The sequence below is a fragment of the Chionomys nivalis genome, chromosome 1 (assembly GCF_950005125.1).
Source record: "Chionomys nivalis chromosome 1, mChiNiv1.1, whole genome shotgun sequence".
In the NCBI taxonomy this organism is placed as follows: Eukaryota; Metazoa; Chordata; class Mammalia; order Rodentia; family Cricetidae; genus Chionomys; species Chionomys nivalis.
The window spans coordinates 154871680-154891591 of record NC_080086.1 but is presented as its reverse complement, the minus strand read 5'-3'; the positions used below and the strand labels follow the sequence as shown (position 1 = coordinate 154891591).

Genomic DNA, 19912 nt, shown 5'->3' with positions numbered 1-19912 from the left:
ACACAGAAAACTATCCAAAGAATCAATGAAACAAAAAGCTGGTTCTTGGAGAAAATCAATAAGATTGATAAACCCCTATCTAAACTAATCAAACGGCGGAGAGAGAATACGCAAATTAACAAAATCAGAAACGAAAAGGGAGACATAACCACAGACACAGAGGAAATTCAGAGAATCATTAGATCTTACTACAAAAACCTGTATGCCACAAAATTGGAAAATGTAAAAGAAATGGACACTTTTTTAGATAAGTACCATATACCAAAGTTAAACCAGGACCAGGTGAACAATCTAAATAGACCTGTTAGTCGCGAAGAATTAGAAGTTGTTATAAAAAACCTCCCCACAAAAAAAAGCCCAGGTCCAGACGGCTTCAATGCAGAATTCTACCAGAACTTCCAAGAAGACCTAATACCTATACTCCTTAATGTATTTCACAATATTGAAACAGAGAAGTCATTGCCAAATTCTTTTTATGAAGCTGAAGTTACTCTGATACCAAAACCACACAAAGACACAACCAAGAAAGAGAACTACAGGCCAATCTCACTCAAGAACATCGACGCAAAAATACTCAATAAAATACTGGCAAACCGAATCCAAGAACACATTAGAAAAATTATCCATTATGATCAAGTAGGCTTCATCCCAGAGATGCAGGGCTGGTTCAACATACGGAAATCTATCAATGTAATCCATCATATAAATAAACTGAAAGAAAAAAACCATATGATCATTTCATTAGATGCGGAAAAAGCATTTGACAAAATTCAACATCCCTTTATGATAAAGGTCTTAGAGAGATTAGGAATACAAGGGTCATTCCTAAGTATAATAAAAGCTATTTATAACAAGCCGTCAGCTAACATCAAATTAAATGGAGAGAAACTCAAAGCTATTCCACTAAAATCAGGAACACGACAAGGTTGTCCACTCTCTCCATACCTCTTTAATATAGTGCTTGAAATTCTAGCAATAGCAATAAGACAACATAAGGGGATCAAAGGGATTCAAATTGGAAAGGAAGAAGTTAAACTTTCATTATTTGCAGACGATATGATAGTGTACATAAGCGACCCCAAAAACTCCAGCAAAGAACTCCTTCAGCTGATAAACACCTTTAGTAGCGTTGCAGGATACAAGATCAATTCCAAAAAATCAGTTGCCCTCCTATACACAAAGGATAAGGAAGCAGAGATGGAAATCAGAGAAGCATCACCCTTCACGATAGCCACAAATAGCATAAAATATCTTGGGGTAACTCTAACCAAGGAAGTAAAGGATCTATTTGACAAGAACTTTAAGTCTATGAAGAAAGAAATTGAGGAGGATACCAGAAAATGGAAGGATCTCCCTTGCTCTTGGATTGGGAGGATCAACATAGTAAAAATGGCAATTCTACCAAGGGCAATTTATAGATTCAATGCAATCCCCATTAAAATCCCATCAAAATTCTTCACAGATCTTGAGAGGACAATAATCAACTTTATATGGAGAAACAAAAAACCCAGGATAGCCAAAACAATCTTATATAATAAAGGATCGTCTGGAGGCATTACCATCCCTGACCTCAAACTCTATTACAGAGCCTCAGTATTGAAAACAGCTTGGTATTGGCATAAAAACAGAGAAGTCGATCAATGGAACCGAGTAGAAGACCCTGATTTTAACCCACAAACATATGAACACCTAATTTTTGATAAAGGAGCTAAAAGCATTCAATGGAAAAAAGAGAGCATCTTCAACAAATGGTGCTGGCAGAACTGGTTGTCAACGTGTAGAAGAATGAAATTAGATCCATATCTATCACCATGCACAAAACTCAAGTCCAAATGGATTAAAGACCTCAATATTAGTCTGAACACACTGAACCTGATAGAAGAAAAAGTGGGAAGTACTCTACAACATATGGGTACAGGAGATCACTTCCTACGTTTATCCCCAGCAGCACAGACATTAAGGACAACATTGAATAAATGGGACCTCCTGAAACTGAGTAGCTTCTGTAAAGCAAAGGACACTGTCACTAAGACAAAAAGGCAACCCACTGACTGGGAGAAGATCTTCACCAACCCTGCAACAGACAAAGGTCTGATCTCCAAAATATATAAAGAACTCAAGAAACTAGACTTTAAAATGCTAATGAACCCAATAAAAAATGGGGCACTAAACTGAACAGAGAATTCTCAACAGAAGAAATTCAAATGGCCAAAAGACACTTAAAGTCATGCTCAACCTCCTTAGCGATAAGGGAAATGCAAATTAAAACAACTTTGAGATACCATCTTACACCTGTCAGAATGGCTAAAATCAAAAACACCAATGATAGCCTTTGCTGGAGAGGTTGTGGAGAAAGGGGCACACTCATTCATTGCTGGTGGGAATGCAAACTTGTGCAACCACTTTGGAAATCAGTGTGGCGATTTCTCAGGAAATTTGGGATCAACCTACCCCAAGATCCAGTAATACCACTATTGGGAATATACCCAAGAGATGCCCCATCAAATGACAAAAGTATCTCTTCAACTATGTTCATAGCAGCATTGTTTGTAATAGCCAAAACCTGGAAACAACCTAGATGCCCTTCAATGGAGGAATGGATGAAGAAAGTGTGGAATATATACATATTAGAGTACTACTCAGAGGTAAAAAACAATGACTTCTCGAATTTTGCGTGCAAATGGATGGAAATAGAAAACACTATCCTGAGTGAGGTATCCCAGTCCCAAAAAGAGGAACATGGGATGTACTCACTCATAATCGGATTCTAGCCATAAATAAAGGACATTGAGCTTATAATTTGTGATCCTAGAGAAGCTAAATAAGACAGTGAACCCAAAGAAAATCATATAGTCATCTGCCTGGAGAGGGGAAGTAGACAAGATTGCAGGGCAATAACTGGGAACTTGCGGGGGAGGTGGCAAGGGGCAAAGGGGAAATGGGATGAGAAACATGAGAAGGGGAGGTTGGGAGGAGCTCGGGGGATTGGGATGGTTGGGATATAGGAAGGGAGGATACGGGAGCAGCGAAGTATATATCCTAACTAAGGGACCCATCTTAGGGTTGGAAAGAAACTTGACTCTATAGGGGTTCGCAGGTGTCCAGGGAGATGTCCCCAGCTGGTACCTTGGGCAAATGAGGAGAGGGAACCTGAAATGACCCTATCCTATACTGATAAATATCTTACATATCACCTTAGAACCTTCATCTGGCGATGGATCGAGGTAGAGACAGAGACTCAATTTGGAGCAACCGTCTGAGCTCTTAAGGTCCAAATGAGGAGCAGAAGGAGGGAGAACATGAGCAAGGAAATCAGGACCACGAGGGATGCACCCGCCCACTGTGACAGTGGAACTGATTTATTGTGAGCCCACCAAGGCCAGCTGGTCTGGGACTGAATAAGCATGGGTTGAAACTGGACTCTCTGAGCATGGCGGACAATGAAGGCTGATGAGAAGCCAAGGACAATGGCATTAGGTTTCGATCCTAATACATGAACTGGCTTTGTGGGTGCTTAGCCTGTTTAGACGCTCACCTTCCTGGACATAGATAGAAGACCTTCGTCTTCCCGCAGGGCAGAGAATTTGGACTGCTCTCCAGTATCGAGAGGGAGGGGGAATGGTGTGGGGGAAGGAGAAGAGGAGTGGGGATAGGGGGAGGGGACTGGGGGGAGGGGGCAATATTTGGGAGGAGGGGAGGGAAATGGGAAACGGGGAGCAGGTGGAAATTTTAATTAAAAAAGAATAAAAAAAAAAAGAAAGAAGAGAATAAAGCTGCAAATAAACCAATGATGGGTTCTGCGGGAAGCGGCTCATGCGAGTTCAAAGCTAGAAGGGACTCCCCTCCAATGCAAAGGTTCTGCTCACATTGGAGAAAGGGGTTTTGTTTGCTTTTAATTATTATTATTATTTTTAGGTTAGCATAAAAAGTATTGGACTTCATTAGGGCATCTGTATTCGTGGGGAATTATACTTTGCTCTTATCCTCACACCCTACTGCCTTCCACTGTGTCCCTCTCTTCCCCCAACTTAGTTGTACTTCTTGGCTTCTTATCACGTGTTCCACTGCCCTCTTCATTTCTCCCCCTTAAGATGACTCTCTTCTCACGGTCCCTTTTCTAGAGCTCTCTCTCTCTCTTTTTCTCTGTCTCTCTCTCTCACACACACAGCATTCCTGAAAATGTCATTATTTCACTTATTCTGCACGGCTGAATAAAATCTCAGTCTTCCTATGCATTCTCAGCTAGCTGGGGAAGTGGCATTAGCAGATGGCCAGCCATTCTTGGTCACAGCTTTATGGCAAGCAGGGACTAGCCCTGTATATATTATGTGAACGTCATGGAATTGAGATCAGGGACTGCGGTGTTCCCCACGAAGGGCCAAGAATCAAGTGCTTCAGGGGAGCAGGCTGAGTCTGGTATGCAGAGGGTGGTTACAAGGCTGGCTAGGGCTGTGAGGTCTCCAAGGGGCTTCCTTCTCTGGACAGAGCACCAGCAGAAAGTGAGTGTACACTACTAAACAACCAACCAGAAGCAGGGAAGCAGGCACCCTTGGGGAGGCTAGCAAGCTACCCTGTTCTGGGACCATGTCTGTAGCAACCCCTGACAACTGTTAATGTCATGCTTTTTTTCTCTTTTTTGTCCTTTTTTCTTAAAAATATTTGTTTATTATATATACGACATTCTGTCTTCATGTATGTCTGCAAATCAGGAGAGGGTGTCAGATCTTACTACAGATGGTTGTGAGCCACCATGTGGTTGCTGCGAATTGAACTCAGGTCCTCTGGAAGAACAGCCAGTGCTTTTAACTGCTGAGCCATCTGTCCAGTCCACATCATGCTTTCTTGGACCAGGTTCATTATGGTAGAGTAAATATGGAAGGTGATTGACAGCTAATCACAGACTGATAGTGGCTGAAGTAGGACTTGTTTGCTTTGGTCAGTGGGTGTTCAAAGATGTGATACAGGCAGGGCATGAGGCCAGTTGGTAAGACTGTCATCTGGTCCTTCCATGCAGCATGGCATGTGCTTGTCCTTTGAACTGGTGCCTTTTCAGCTGGACCTTAGAATGAGCACACATGGTTTCTGAGCTATGAAAATAGTTAGAACCTAAATGGAGCCTCCTATGCCAAATCCTAATGAAAAGGAGTGAGAAGGGCATGAAAGAAGGGTTGTCTCATGTACCCATGCCTGTGAAGAAAAGTACAGCAAGGACTTTCTGAATTCACAACCTTGTATAAGGCACACTGAAGCCTTATACAGGAAATACTTCTGGGCAGGTGCCTGTCCTGTGTCTACCTGTTCAGCTGTGGGCAGTCACCACCTCATTACCAAACCTTGTCTCTGATAATTGGATAATTGTTTCAAATAGTGTATGCAAACTCATTTTCTCTTGTTCGCCTGAGTGTGCCTGCAGGTTGTCAGACCCTGTGTATCCTGAATTCTAATTTCTCTTCTGCTTCTGAACAAACCCATTTTTATGCTGAGCCTCTCTCCGTGTCACCCTTTTTGGTCGACAAAAAGCCCAGTCTAGATCGTTCTATTCACATCCCAATTGCAGACTCACAGGCACCAAGACAGATGGGTGTATTTTGTGACACTAGATTTCCCCATGGCTTGTTATGCAACATCACTGTGAATAAGACTGCCAAGTGCTGGAATGGTTGAGGGAGGGGTTCTTTCTGGGACAAATCCCAAAATACACGACTTTCTGTGCAGCAGGGCATGGCAAGCAATCTGTTCCTTCAGCTGCAGGAATGGGGAGGAAGCTATGTTGAGAGCAGGAAGACAGCAGTCTGGGAAAGCCTGGAAAGCAGAGGGTGCCCTTGATGGTGCAGAGCAGAGCAGGGAATGTTGGGCAAAAGACTCATTGCATGAGCTACTTGCTGCAGGCTGCATTTGACAAAGTGTCTCCAAAAATATCGGAATTCAGATGAGAACTGTCTTGCTTTATAAGCAGAATTCAAGGATGGTATGGATTACTCAGAAATTGCATAGTTGAGAAAATAAAATTGATCTGTCTAAAATCACCATATCAATTTAGGAGAAAGAAAACTTGATGCCTTGCACAGATAGGCACAACCTCAAGGAAAAGACCAACTTAACTTGTGACATAAAAGCCCTTTATCCAAACTACTGAAATCACCATGGTGGTACCAGATAGATCCTCGCATTGGACAAGTATTCCTCGGAAAAGGAAGGGTGCAGTCCCATAAGGACCAGATGTGCCCAGATACTTACAACTGAGCCAGGGAAAAACAGTACCAAAGAGGAGTGTGGTGATAGCTATTGGGAACAGAACCAAATTCATAAGCAGCCCACGAGTTTCCTGAGAGCCTGTATTAGCCAGGCTTCTGTGCTACTGTTTCCAGATACGTAGGACGGCATCTTAAAGGAGGAAGGTTGGTTCTGCTTATGATCTCAGGGTTTCTGCTCTCATGGCGGGGGTGGAAAGCATGTGCGGAGCAGAACAGCTGACATCATAGTGGCTGGAGAACAGGACTACAGGAAGGTGCCGGGACAGAATGTACTGCCCAGGACTTGCCATGGGACCTCTCGTGGAATGGATGGAAGCCGGAGTAGAGGGCAGCCTCATCCCTTTGTCTCCACAGCAGTTATGTCCACTCAGGTGTCCCGACTCCTGACAAGTGCCAAGCGAGCGACGCAGGTGCAGTCAGCTCTACGTTTACACCCTGAGCTCTCAAGTCGCAGCAGGGAAGTTCAGAGCTGACAGAGTTTACACCAGAACCGTATTTCTCAGCTACTCAACATGATCAAGGTGGTTTTCGCTCAGGAAGAGAATACTCATTTCCTCATCCTCTCTGAAAACCAAAGGTAGGTTTGGGTTCTAGCTTCCCCCACATCCTCCACAGGCCCTAGCCCCCAGGTCAACAGTCCTTTCTGCATCTTTGAGATCTGTGGTCTTCTGAGCTGACAGTTTTTTAGGGTAGGGGTCCAAAAGAGTTCCCAAAGGAAAGCCCCACTACGGTGCATTCTGAGGTCTGAGATCTGGGTACACCAACAGCCAGCCCGTCTGCCCACCCTCGCTCTTGCAGCAGTCTGAGTTGATGTCTGGAGTCATAGCGGGGTGGAAACCACTCTGGTAAGGTGCTTGGCTTTCAAGCCCAGAACAAGAAAATAAGAGATTTTGAAGGAAAGCAGAGAGCGGCAAGCAGAAGACAAATTTCAAAGAATACTGAAGCACAGAGAGAACCTTATAACCAGGGTGCTAGACAAGACTCCAGTTTTGAACACTGAGGCGCCATGGCAGGTGCTGGGCGTGAAGACATCTAGAAGTCCTTTGCTAGGTTTATGGAAAGGGACAGGGTACATTACAAGCCGGTTCTGAAGGAGGTCAGTCCCTTCCCACTACTACACTGTGAATGAGGAAGAATTGCAGGCACGCATTGTCCTTGGGTCATTAACCACACACCATCTAGTGCGGTACTGTCGGCTAATTAGGAAAGTCTCCACAGGCACAAAGGCATAATTCAATTGCCTGCACATGAAGCCATTCCTAGTTCAAGTTCCTGTCACCTGTTGGCCCTGCCTTCCGTACCTACCACATAATGCCAGCTGCCCTCTGTGTCACGCTCCTGGGGCCACAAACTCTATGACTCCCTCTTCATCACCTTCTGAGGGTTGGAACCTTCCTTCAGGGAGTATTTTGCATGACACACTGAAGAATTCAAAATATGTGAAGTAAGAAGGGCAGAAGAGTGGGGGTGGAGTCATTTATCTTCTGGTCCTGGGTGATCGGTACAGAGGTCCTTGAAATGGACTCTGCTTCTGATTTGGTCATGACTCATATGTGCTTTGTTTGGATATGATTTTAAGCATCCTCACCTTTCCTCTACATCTATACCAGGGAAAGAAGCAGATTAAATAAATGTCTTTAAATTGTCAAGAAGTCAGATTCATCTATTGAGCTTGCTTGGTCCACCCATAGGACCCTTTTCCACACACTCCAGTCTAGGGTTCTCAGGTAGAAACCAAGAGAGGTAGTTTTGCTCAGCTCTACCAACCTATGCCACATCCAAAGCAAACCCTTTGAGCCTGACCCCTGTTGAGCTCAAGGATTTTTCTATGTGCAGACCTCCAGGAGTTGATCCCCCTGCTTAACTGGGAACTATGGGCAGGAGGGTCAAGGGGAGATATCAGTTAGGCATGCAGAGGTGGCTCAGGTGTGGACCTCATCAAAGGGAGCAATGATGGTAAAACCCTAGCAAGTGCACATGCCAGGATTGTGACATCCAGGCATTGTCCATAAAGGTTTAGATTGCTTATTAGATGTATACGTAAAAGGTGGGGGCATAGCTCAGGGGTAGAGCATTTGACTGCAGATCAAGAGGTCCCTGGTTCAAATCCAGGTGCTCCCTTGCTAGAGTCTCTTTTAGATGCAAAAGTAAAGTAGTCATTAACATGGAGTCAAGTAAAGGCCATTGTCACACACTGGTCCTTGCCGCACAATGGTGCCCTAAGTACACACTGTAGTGTGTTTCTCTCTTGCTCTGGGTTCTGCTCAGGCCAAGTCTATATTCTTTTCTCTGAAAGTGGACAACAAAGGGTTGGCTCTGAGGTACGTGTAGATCACTGTCACTCAAACAGTGGCAAAGACTGTGATCTTGAGACTCATTCACTGCAGGAAATCCATCCTACAGGAGGCTTGTAGGATGCAGGAAGGCTTGCCTGACTCCCAAGATGCTTTTCACACTCTTCACTACCAGTGGTCTCTGCATAGGTTCCTGCCATATCTGTGGATAAACTTTGGTTCATGGACTTGCCTCTTATTTGAATTCTGAATAACAAGAACAATTTACTTGTCTTTACGTACTTGACGTGGATGACAGAGACCAACACCTAATAAGTCCTATGAGTGTTTGCTCAATAAACGAACGATGGAGTGAAATGAGTGTGGAGGAGGCTCTTCACACTGCATGTGTTGGGCTGCATTTGGGGTTCACAGAAGACCCTAAACCAGCAGCTCCTGCTCTGACCACCATGTGTTGGGCACACCCTCCCTCACCACACCTCAGAACAGAGGGGCTTCAGGGTGGCAGTGAAGGTCAAGTAGAGAATGATGGGAGGGCAGACTGCGCAGAGAGCTTGCCAGTGTTGAGAACACGCAGGGATCGTGGAGCGGAAGGACACAGCTAGTTTTGGTATGGTGTCATGGATGGAAAGGTGTCCCCCTAAGTGGGGGGCAAAGCTAAAGAGTAGAACGTTTGACTATAGATCAAGAGGTTCCCTTATTCAAATCCAAGGTTGCCCTCTTTTCCTTCAATGTGCACAGTGCTGGTTTTCCTACACTCATTCTCTAAGAGAGAGGAGTGGAAGGTTGGGCTTTTATTGCAAATTCATCATTTACTTATTATAGCCTGAGTTCTGTCCATAAGGCTAGAGGCCAGTTCTTCTTTGGCTCAGCCCTGGGGGAAACAGCATCCTGTATATGATTAGGGAGATGGCAGTGGCAGATGTCTGGATGGGGGTGTGTTAGCCACAACTGTCCACAGATAACAGGACAGGCTATGTGTGTGAGTCTGCTTGTGTGCCTATGGAAATAGAGATTTTAAGGAGTGGCCATTTTCTTTTTTCTTTAAATATTTATTTTTTAATCTTATTTTGCCTATATGTATATCTGTGCATCACACACATGCAGCACCCATGCAGAGAGAATTGGATCCCCTGGAACTGAAATTCTAGACCACTGTCAGCTGCTGTGTGGGTTCTGGGAACTGAACTTGGGTCCCTTGAAAGAGCAACCAGTGCTTTTAACCTCTGAGCAATTTCTTCAGCCCTGATTCAAAGTTAATTCTGATGCCTGTAGGAAGGACACCAGGAAGAGGTGACACAGCAGATGGAGTTTCACATAACTGCTAGCCAAATTCCTTCTACCACAGAGACACTAGTCTTTCCTCCTGAGTTTAGAAATGGTGCAGGAGGCCCACTCACATTATATTTGGTGTGGGAGGTCCTTCTGTCTATGTGTTGCTTTTATTGGTTGATGGATAAAGAACTGACTTGGCCTATAGCATGGGAGGAAGAAAATGGAGTCAGAGAGAAGCGATGGAGCCACCAGAGACAGACGCTGCGAACTTTAGTCAGTAAGCCACTGTCACATGGCGATACACAGATTAATAGAAATGTGTTAAATTAAGATGTAAGAGTTAGCCAGTAAGAATTTGGCTAATGAGGGCTGGAGAGATGATGGCTCAGCTCAGTCAGTTAAGAGCACTGACTGCTCTTCCTGAGGTCCTGAGTTCAATTCCCAGCAAGCACATGGTGGCTCACAACCATCTATAATGAGATCTGGTGCCCACTTCTGGCCTACAGGCAGGATACCGTATAAATAAATAAATAAATAAATAAATAAACAAGAAGTTGGCTAATGGGCCAAGTAGCGATTTAATTCATACAGTTTCTGTGTGATTATTTCAGGTGTAAGCTAGCTGGGCAGTTGGGAACCAGCAAGTGGCCCTCCCTCCAACAGAGGGTTATTGGTTTTACTGATTGAAACATTGCTCATAACCAAAATGTGCCTTCACAGCTGATGTGGATGTATTTGACTAAACACATGTGCACATGGCCTCACCAAAGGGTCACATAAAATTAACCGGCACGAAAGGTATCATCTTAACCTTGGCCAGTGTCATGCTCTTGATAAGCTGATTAGTGCTGAGAAAATCACAGAGAAGAGAGAATAATCCTGGGTGTGACAGAGGCCCAGCAATGCTGGGAGCCAGAAGCTGAGGCCAGTATTCACTGTGAAGTTCCACTGGCTTCTTTTTGTTTTGTTTTGAAACAGAATTTTTCCTATGTAGCCCTGGCTGTCCTAGAACTCAATTTGTAGACCAGGCTGGCCTGGAACTCAGAGATCTCCCTGGCTCTGCTTTCCTAGGGCTGGGATTAAAGATGTGCACGACCCCTGCCCACCACTACCACCAGTGGCTTTTTGATTTGGCTGATTAAAGTCCTGGCCTATGGCTTCTCTCTGAGTCCAGTCACTTTGTGGACCTGGGTTCTCATGCTTCCCTGCAGAGCCATGAACACCTCACATTCCTGCTAACAACTGCCCTGCATTTCCATTAGCCCAGGATGCCAGAGTCGGCAAAACATCTGAAAGGGAGAGAAAAGGCTGGTACTAGAACCACCAGGCTCCACACCACGTGTGTCTTTGGCTCCCATCATTTCCTCATCATTTCCTTGCCTAACATAGGTCAATGGCTAAGAAATAATGCACATTCAGGAGTGGAGGTACAAACTGATGAGAGCACTGGGGCAACTTAGGTCTTAGTCACACCAATAGCTCGGTTTAGTCTTCCTTGTTTATCAAGTGCATCCGTTATTTTTCTATTGCTATGAGAAAATACCATGACCAAAAAGAACTTATGGGAAAGGGCTTATTCTGACTTATGGGTTTAGAGGAAGAGTCCATCTTGATGGGGAAACAGGACAGCAAGTGGCAGGCATGGAGGCTGGAGCAGGAAACCGAGAGTCCTGCCATCAACCACAAGCCCAAGGGATGGAAAGCACCGGGAGGGGCACGAGGCTTTTCCTCCAGTACTGCTGCGTTACCTAAACCTCCCCAATAGTGCCACCACGTGGGGACCAAGTGTTCAAACACCCATGACTGTGGGGGACTAATTCTCATCCAAACCACTACATCAAGTTACCACTTTTTGTCTGAGAGGACCCTACAAAGTACATACAAGAAGCAGACTCAAGTCCAGATCACAGAATGAAACCAAAGAGAGGGAGACTCAAGGCTTGTTCCAGCTGATTGGTTCTCACAGTGTTGAACTGTGAGCGTGAGGATAAATGCGGGTGGCCGATGCAGCTGAATTTGGGGTGACTAATGTGGAGGGTGCTGGCTCCCTCAGCTGTGATTCCCACACCTGGCACCAAACTGGGTGCATCAGGGACTGACTAGGTGGAGGAGGAGACTTTAGTTGATCTAAGGAATTCAGAATATGCATACAGGGTATAAATGAGTCTGCCAGACACAGGAGGGGCCACTGAGAGATAGGAAAGCAAACTCGTGGTTGCAGATGGGACGTCTTCGGCGACACTGTCCCAGTGCTGTGAAGAGACACCACGACCAAAACGGTCCTTACAAAAATCAAGAATTGAACTGGGGGCTCGCTTACAGCTTCAGAGATTGGTTAGTCCACTGTCATGATGGTGGGTCACACGGCGGCTCATAGGCATGCATGATGCTGGAGAAGTAGCTGAGAGCTACATCCTGACCTGCAGGCAGAGAGAGGGAGGAGAGGTGGGGGGCTGGGCCTGTGTGGGTTTTTGAAACCTCAAAGCCCACTCCAGCGACACACCTCCCCCAACAAGGTCACATCTCCTCATCTTTCCAAACAGTTCATCAGCTGTAGACTAAGCATGCAAAGATATGTGCCAATGGGGCCATCTCATTCAAAACACCACACATGTCTAATCAGCCAGAATTGGTTGATAATTTCTATAGTGTAAGAATGAAAAAAATCTAGTACGTTAAAAGCGAGGAGAGAGTTTGAAGAGAAGACAGGAATATAAACAGACAACAAATCCCTAAGAACAATGTTGAATAACCAGAGTGGAGTGGACAGAGAACAGTAGAAATAGGGGGTTAAAGTAGGCAAGACTCCAGTTAAGAAGGCGGGATCAAGGCTTTAGTTCTAAATAGCAGTTCTCCAAATTGAGGCTCCACAAGGGCCACAGGGTGCTGGCCAGGAATGATTTTTACAAATGTAACAGGACCTCAGACCTTAGCACAACTGACTCTATGAAGGAAGTACCGTTCTCATGAAACTCAGCATTTAGGCACGAGTCAAGAACCTCCTTCAATGAAGCAGGCCCAAGCCAGATACCACTGCTGGACTGGGCCCAAGCCAGGGACCTCCTTGAAAGCAGGCCAAAGCCAGAGACATCTGTGGGAACAGGCCTGAGCCTGGTGCCTCAGCTGGAGAGGACCTAGGTAGCAACTTCCACAGGAGCAGGTACAAGGGAGCGACCTCCGAGGGAGCATGTCCAAGCAAGGGAACTCTGCAGGATTGGGTGCAAGTCAGGGACCTCTGAAGAAGCAGCTCCAAGCCAGAGACCTCTGTGGGACTGGGGCCAAGCCAGGAACCTCTGCAGGAGCAGGCCCAAGCAGGGACATCTGCAGGAACAGGCCTGATCCAGCAACCTCCACAGGAACAGGCCTGATTCAGTCAACTCTGCCAGAGCAGGCTCAAGGCAGCAGCCATAACAGGAGCAGTCCCATGCAAGCAATTTCCTTGCCAGCAGGCACAAACAACTCCTGGGATTGCAGAGTAAACCCCAGGAGTGCAGAGCAACCACCAGCAACACTGAGTGACTTCTGGGGTGACTGGAACCATGGCCTTGACTGCACCACAAGGAGCGACCATCTGAGCCTTGGATCTATTGGCCCCTGGAAGATTGATCACCAGAGACACAGCCCCAACTACACCAATCAGAAGAAAAGATGGGTAGACAAGGTGAGAACACACTCAACACCACAAAGAGCAGCATGGCACCAGTAAAAACTAGTGGCCAGACAACAGCAAGACTTGAACACCCAAATATAGGTGAAGCAGAAGAAAATCACCCAAAAAATAACTTTAGGAGAATGTTTGAGGCCCTTAAAGAGGAGATGAAAAATTTCCTCAAAGAAATGGAGGAAAGACAAACAAAAAAGTGGAAGAAGTAAAAAAAAATCTCTTAAAGGAAAAACAAGAAAAAACAAACAGATAAAAGAAACGATTCAAGAGTTGAAAACCAAAATAGAGACAATAAAGAAAACACAAACCGAGGGAATTATAGACACAGAAATTATGGGAAAATTATCAGTAACCACAAATGCAAGCATAAACAGCAGAATACAAGAGATGGAAGAGAGAACCTCAAGTGTTGAAGATACCATGGAGGAAATAGACTCATTGGCCAAAGAAAACATTAAATCTAACAAAAGCTTAACAGAAAATATCCAGGATTTATGGAACACCATGAAAAGACCAAACCTAAGAATAATAGGGATAGAAGAAGGAGAAGTCCAACTCAAAAGCACAAAATCATATTTTGAGTAAAATTATATTCAACAAAATCATAGAAGAAAACTTTCCCAACCTAAAGAAAGATATGCATATGAAGATACAAGAGGCTTATAGAATACCAAATAGACTGGATCAAAAAATGTCCCCTTACCACATAATAATCAAAACACTAAACATACAGAATAAAGAAAGAATATTAAGAGCTGCAAAGAAAAAAGGCCAAGCAGAATTACACCCGACTTCCCAACAGAAACAATGAAAGCCAGAGGGTCCTGGTCAAGCTTCGTGCAGACATTAAGAGACCACAGATGACAGCCAAAACTACTATACCCAGCAAAACTTTCAATCACCACTGATGAACAGAACAAGATATTCCATGACAGAAGCAGATTTAATTAAACCTAGCCACAAACCCAGCCCTACACAAAGTACTAGAAGGAAAACTCCAATCCAAGGAAGTTAGCTACATCCACAAAAACACAAATGATGATCTCACAGCAGCAAATCCCAAAGAAGGGGAAAACACAAAAAATAATATCATCATCAACAAAAACTAAAATAACAGGAGCTAGCAATCACTGCTCATTAATATCCATTAATATAAATGGACTCAACTTAAATACAAACAGGCTAACAGATTGGATACAAAAACAGAATCCATTCTTCTGCTGCATACAAGAAATGCATCTCAACCTCAAAGACAAATATTGCCTTAGAGTAAAGGGTTGGGAAAGTTTTTTCCAAACAAATGGACCTAAGAAACAAGCAGACATAGCTATCCTAATACTTAACAAAATAGGCTTCAAACTAAAATCAATCAAAAGAGACAAAGAAAGACATTTCATATTAGTCACAGGAAAAGTCCATCAAGAGGAAATCTCAATACTGAACATTTATGCCCCAAATACAAGGGCACCTTCATATGTAAAAGAAACACTTCTAAACCTTAAATCACAATTAAAACCCACATGCTAATAGTCCACTATCACCACTGGACTGGTATGTCAGTCAGAAACTTAACAGAGAAATAAGGGAACTAACATTTTATGACTCAAATGGACTTAACAGACATATATAGAACATTCCATCTAAACATAAAAGAATATACCTTCTTCTCATCACCTTATAGATCCTTCTAAAAAATTGACCACATACTAGGTAACAGAGCAACCTCAACAGAAACAAAAAATTTTGGAATAACTCCATGTGTCTTATCAGATCACCAGGGCTTAAAACTAGAATTCAACAGCAACACTAGTTCCAGAAAGCCCACAAACACATGGAAATTAAACAATGCTCATGTGGAGTATCAATGGGTCAAGGAAGAAATAAAGGAAAAAATTAAAAACTTCATAAAATTCAATGAAAATGACCACACAACATACCCAAATCTATGGGACACAATGAAAGCAGTGTTAAAAGAAAAATTAATACCACTAAATGCTTACATAAAGAAGTTGGGAAAATCCCACACTAGTGAGTTAACAGAACATTTGAAAACTCTAAAACAAAAAGAAGCAAACTCACTCAGGAGGACTAGACGGCAGGAAATAATCAAATTAATAGCTGAAATCAACAAAATAGAAACAAAGAAGACAATACAAAAAGTCAATGAGACAAAGACTTGGTTCTTCAAGAAAATCAACAAAATAGACAAACCTTTACCAAACCATCCAAAATACAGAGAGACAATATCCAAATTAACAAAATCAGAAATGAAAAGGTGGACATAACAACCAACATGGAGGAAATCCCCAAAATCATTAGGGCATATTTCGAAAACCTGTACTACACAAAATTGGAAAACTTAAAGGAAATGGACAGTTTTCTGGATAAATGTCACTTACCAAAATTTAATCAAAACCAGGTAAGCAAATTAAACAGACCTATAACAGCTGAAGAAATAGAGACAGTCATCAAAAGTCTCCCAATCAAAAAAGCCCAGGACCAGATGGTTTCAGCTCAGAATTCTACAAGACCTTCAAAGAAAAACTAATACCAATATCCCTCAAATTGTTCCACACAATAGAAACAGAAGGAACATTGCCAAACTCTTTTTATGAGACTACAATTACCCTGATATCCAAACCACAGAAAGACATTACTAAGAAAGAGAATTACAGACCAACCTCACTCATGAACATTGATGCAAAAATACTCAATAAAATACTGGTAAACTGAATCTAAGAACACATCAGGAAAATCATCCACTGTGATCAAGTTGGCTTCATCCCAGAGATGCAGGGATGGTTCAACATACAAAAACCTGTCATATAAGCGAAAAAAAAAATGATCATCTCATTAGACACTGAAAAGTCTTTAACAAAACACAACATCCCTTCATGATAAAGGTTTTGGAGAGCAGGGATACAAGGAACATACCTAAACATACTAAAGGAAATATACAGCAAGCCAATAGCCAACATCAAACTAAATGGAGAGAAAACCAAAGTGATCCCACTGAAATTAAGAACAAAACTAGGTTGTCTACTTGAGGTCCTAGCTAGAGCAATCAGACAACAAAAGGAGATCAAAGAGGTAGAAATCAGAAACGAAGAAGTCAAACTCTCACTATTTGCTGATGATATGATAGTTTACATAAGGGATCCCAAAAATTCTACCAAGGAACTTCTATAAGTCATAAACACCTTTAGTAATGTAGCAGGATACAAGATTAACTCAAAAAATCAGTAGCCCTCCTGTACACAGATAATAAATGGGCTAAGAAAGAAATCAGAGAAACATCACCCTTCACAATAGCCACAAATAACATAAAATATCTGGAGTAACTCTAACCAAACAAGTGGAAGACCTGTATGACAAAAACTTTAAATCTTTGAAGAAAGAAATTGAAGAAGACACCAGAAAGTGGAAAGATCTCCCATGCTCTTTGGTAGGTAGAATTTACATAGTAAAAATAGCAATATTACCATAAGCAATCTACAGATTCAATTCAATGCCTATCAAAATCCCAGCAAAATTCTTCACAGACCTTGAAAGGACAATATTCAACTTCATTGGGGGAGGGGGAGGGAAATGGGAGGCGGTGGCGGGGAGGAGGCAGAAATCTTTAATAAAGAAATAAATAAATAAAAATATTCAACTTCATACAGGAAAACAAAAAACCCAGGACAGCCAAAACAATCCTATACAACAAAGGAACTTCCGGAGGCATCACAATCCCTAACTTCATACTCTACTACAGAGCTAAAATACTGAAAAAAGCCTGATATTGGCATAAAAACGGACAGGAGGACCAGTTAAACTGAATTGAACACCTGGATATCAGTCCACACATCTACAAACACCTGATTTTAGACAAAGAATCAAAAAATATCAAATGAAAAAAAGAAAGCATATTTAACAAATGTTGCTGGCATAACTGGATGACAACTTGTAGATGAATGAAAATAGACCGTATCTATTGCCATGCACAAAACTCAAGTCCAAATGGGTCACATATCTCAACATAAAACCAACCACACTGAGCCACATAGAAGAGAAAGTGGGAAGTACACTTGAATGCATTGGCACAGGAGACCACTTCCTAAATATAACCCCAGCAGCACAGACACTGAGAAGAAACAATTAATAAATAGGACTTCCTGAAACTGAGAGGCTTCTGTATTTCAAGGAACATGGTCAACAAGATAAAATGACAGCCTATAGAATGGGAAAAGATTTGCACCAACCCCACATTGGACAGAGGTATGATCTCCAAAATATAGAAAGAACTCAAGAAATTGGTCATCGAAAGAACAAATAATCCTGTAAAAAAAATGGGGTACAGACCTAAACAGAGAACTCTCAACAGAGGAATCTCAAATGGCTGAAAGACACTCAAGGAAATGCTCAACATCCTTAGCCATTAGAGAAATGCAAATCAAAACAACTCTGAGATTCCATCTTACACCTGTAAGAATGGCCAATATCATAAACACTGATGACAACTTATGCTGGAGAGGATTTGGGGTAAAGGGAACACTTCTGCATTGTTGGTGGGAGTGCAAGCTGGTACAGCCCCTTCAGATGTCAGTGTGGCGATTTCTCAGAAAATTAGGAAACAACCTTCCTCAAGACACAGCAATACCACTTTGGAGTATATACTCAAAGGATGCTCAATCATACCACAAGGACATGCGCTCAGCTATGGTCATAGCAGCATTCTTTGTCATAGTGAGAACCTGTAAACAACCTAAATGCTCCTCAACTGAAGAATGGATAAGGAAAATGTGGTACATTTATACAATGGAGTGCTACACAACAGAAAAAAAATAATGGCACCTTGAAATTTGCGAGCAAATGGATGGATCTAGAAATCATCATATTGAGTCAGGTAACCCAGACCCAGAAAGACAATTATCATATGTACTGACTCATAAATGGCTTTAGACATAAAGCAAAACAACAACAACAACAACAAAACCATCCTACAATTCAAAATCCCAGAGAACCTAGACAACAAAGAGGACCATAAGGGAGACATACATGGATCTAATGTACATGGGAAGGAGAAAAAGAGAAGCTCTCCTGAGTAAATTGGGAGCACGGGGACCATGGGAGAGGGTAGAAGGGGAGGGAAGAGAAAAGGAGGGGGGCGGAGAAAAATATAGAGCTCAATAAAAACAACAACAACAACAAAACCATTCATCATTTAGACAGCACCACTAACCAAAATGAAACTAAAGGCCTAATCCTTCAAAATCCATAGTTCTGGTAAAGTCTCTGAATGTACTAACATTGCCTTTTGGCTTCTGTAGTTCTGTTTCTTGCTAGCTGTTCTTGTTAACTGAAGTGTGTCAACCTAGGAAAAGGTTTTTATACTTAAAATCTTACTCTGAGAAATATTTGGGGCTACACTGGGATCCTGAACACTCAGTGTAGCAGCCAGTCAGGTAATAAAACTTTCTATTGCCTTAAACCAGTATCCAAGTGGTCTTCTCTGTGGATACCCCAAAACACCAGTCCTGGGATGGGTCTACAGGAAGGACAGTGTAGGCTGGAGGTTGAATTGAGGCCCATCTGAAGGAGGTGTGTCCACCGTAATTATCTCACTAAAAGTGAGGAACCCTCACAACCCTGTGGGTTCTGGTATATAGCAAAGCACAGGAAAGAGATGCGAATCCAACAGCAAAAACAGGATGCGGGTGTGACTCAGAGGAAAGAATCTGAAGCCTTCTTCAAATGAGAAATGAAAGGGATAAAGGGGAGAGGAAGGGAGTCAGGGATCCTTTGCCCTGGGCTGTTCAATGCAGAGGCTCTTCACCCTAAATGTGGACTCTGCTTATGGTCATAAATCATGTGGTTTTTTGCATATTTTTAACCATATCTATACAATGGATGGGAGCAAATTAAACTACTAGTTGAAACTGTCCGTGAGCCAGAGCCACCCCGAGCTTGTCTGAGAGAGAGGTCATCCTCTAGTCCCTTTCTCAGGGAGCCAGGTTTAGTAGTTCTTGGGTAGGAGTAAAGAAATTTTCTTTCCTCTAGTCCTGCCCAGGTTTTTTTTATCTCCAGATGTCAGTTGAGCAGCTAGATCTCTTCATCTGGACCTTTTGGTTGCGTCTGAAAGATCTCTAGTACAGACCTCCATGACCTAATGCCCATGTCTCAACTAGGAACTAGGGCAGCATAGTGAGTGCCAGGAGGAAGAGGTAGTGAGGTGTACAGTTAGCTCAAGGCTGGGTATCCTAGGAGGAAGCAGATAATGGCAGAGCCCTGGCAAGTACGCATGCCAGATGGTGACTGTCAGGGAGTGGCCATACAGGTTTAGAATATTTATTAGACATATATAAGCAGGTGGGGGTATAGCTCAGGGGTAGAGCATTTGACTGCAGATCAAGAGGTCCCCGGTTCAAATCCGGGTGCCCCCT

General features: G+C 43.0%; 2 non-coding genes across 2 annotated transcripts; both read left to right on the top strand.

Moving 5' to 3' along the window:
* The first annotated feature begins 8303 nt into the window (after nucleotides 1-8303).
* On the top strand, nucleotides 8304-8375 carry Trnac-gca (transfer RNA cysteine (anticodon GCA)). Its single transcript has one exon. It is a non-coding gene; the product is annotated as a tRNA-Cys (tRNA).
* Nucleotides 8376-19840: 11465 nt separating this feature from the next.
* Trnac-gca (transfer RNA cysteine (anticodon GCA)) lies at nucleotides 19841-19912 on the top strand. The gene has a single exon. It is a non-coding gene; the product is annotated as a tRNA-Cys (tRNA).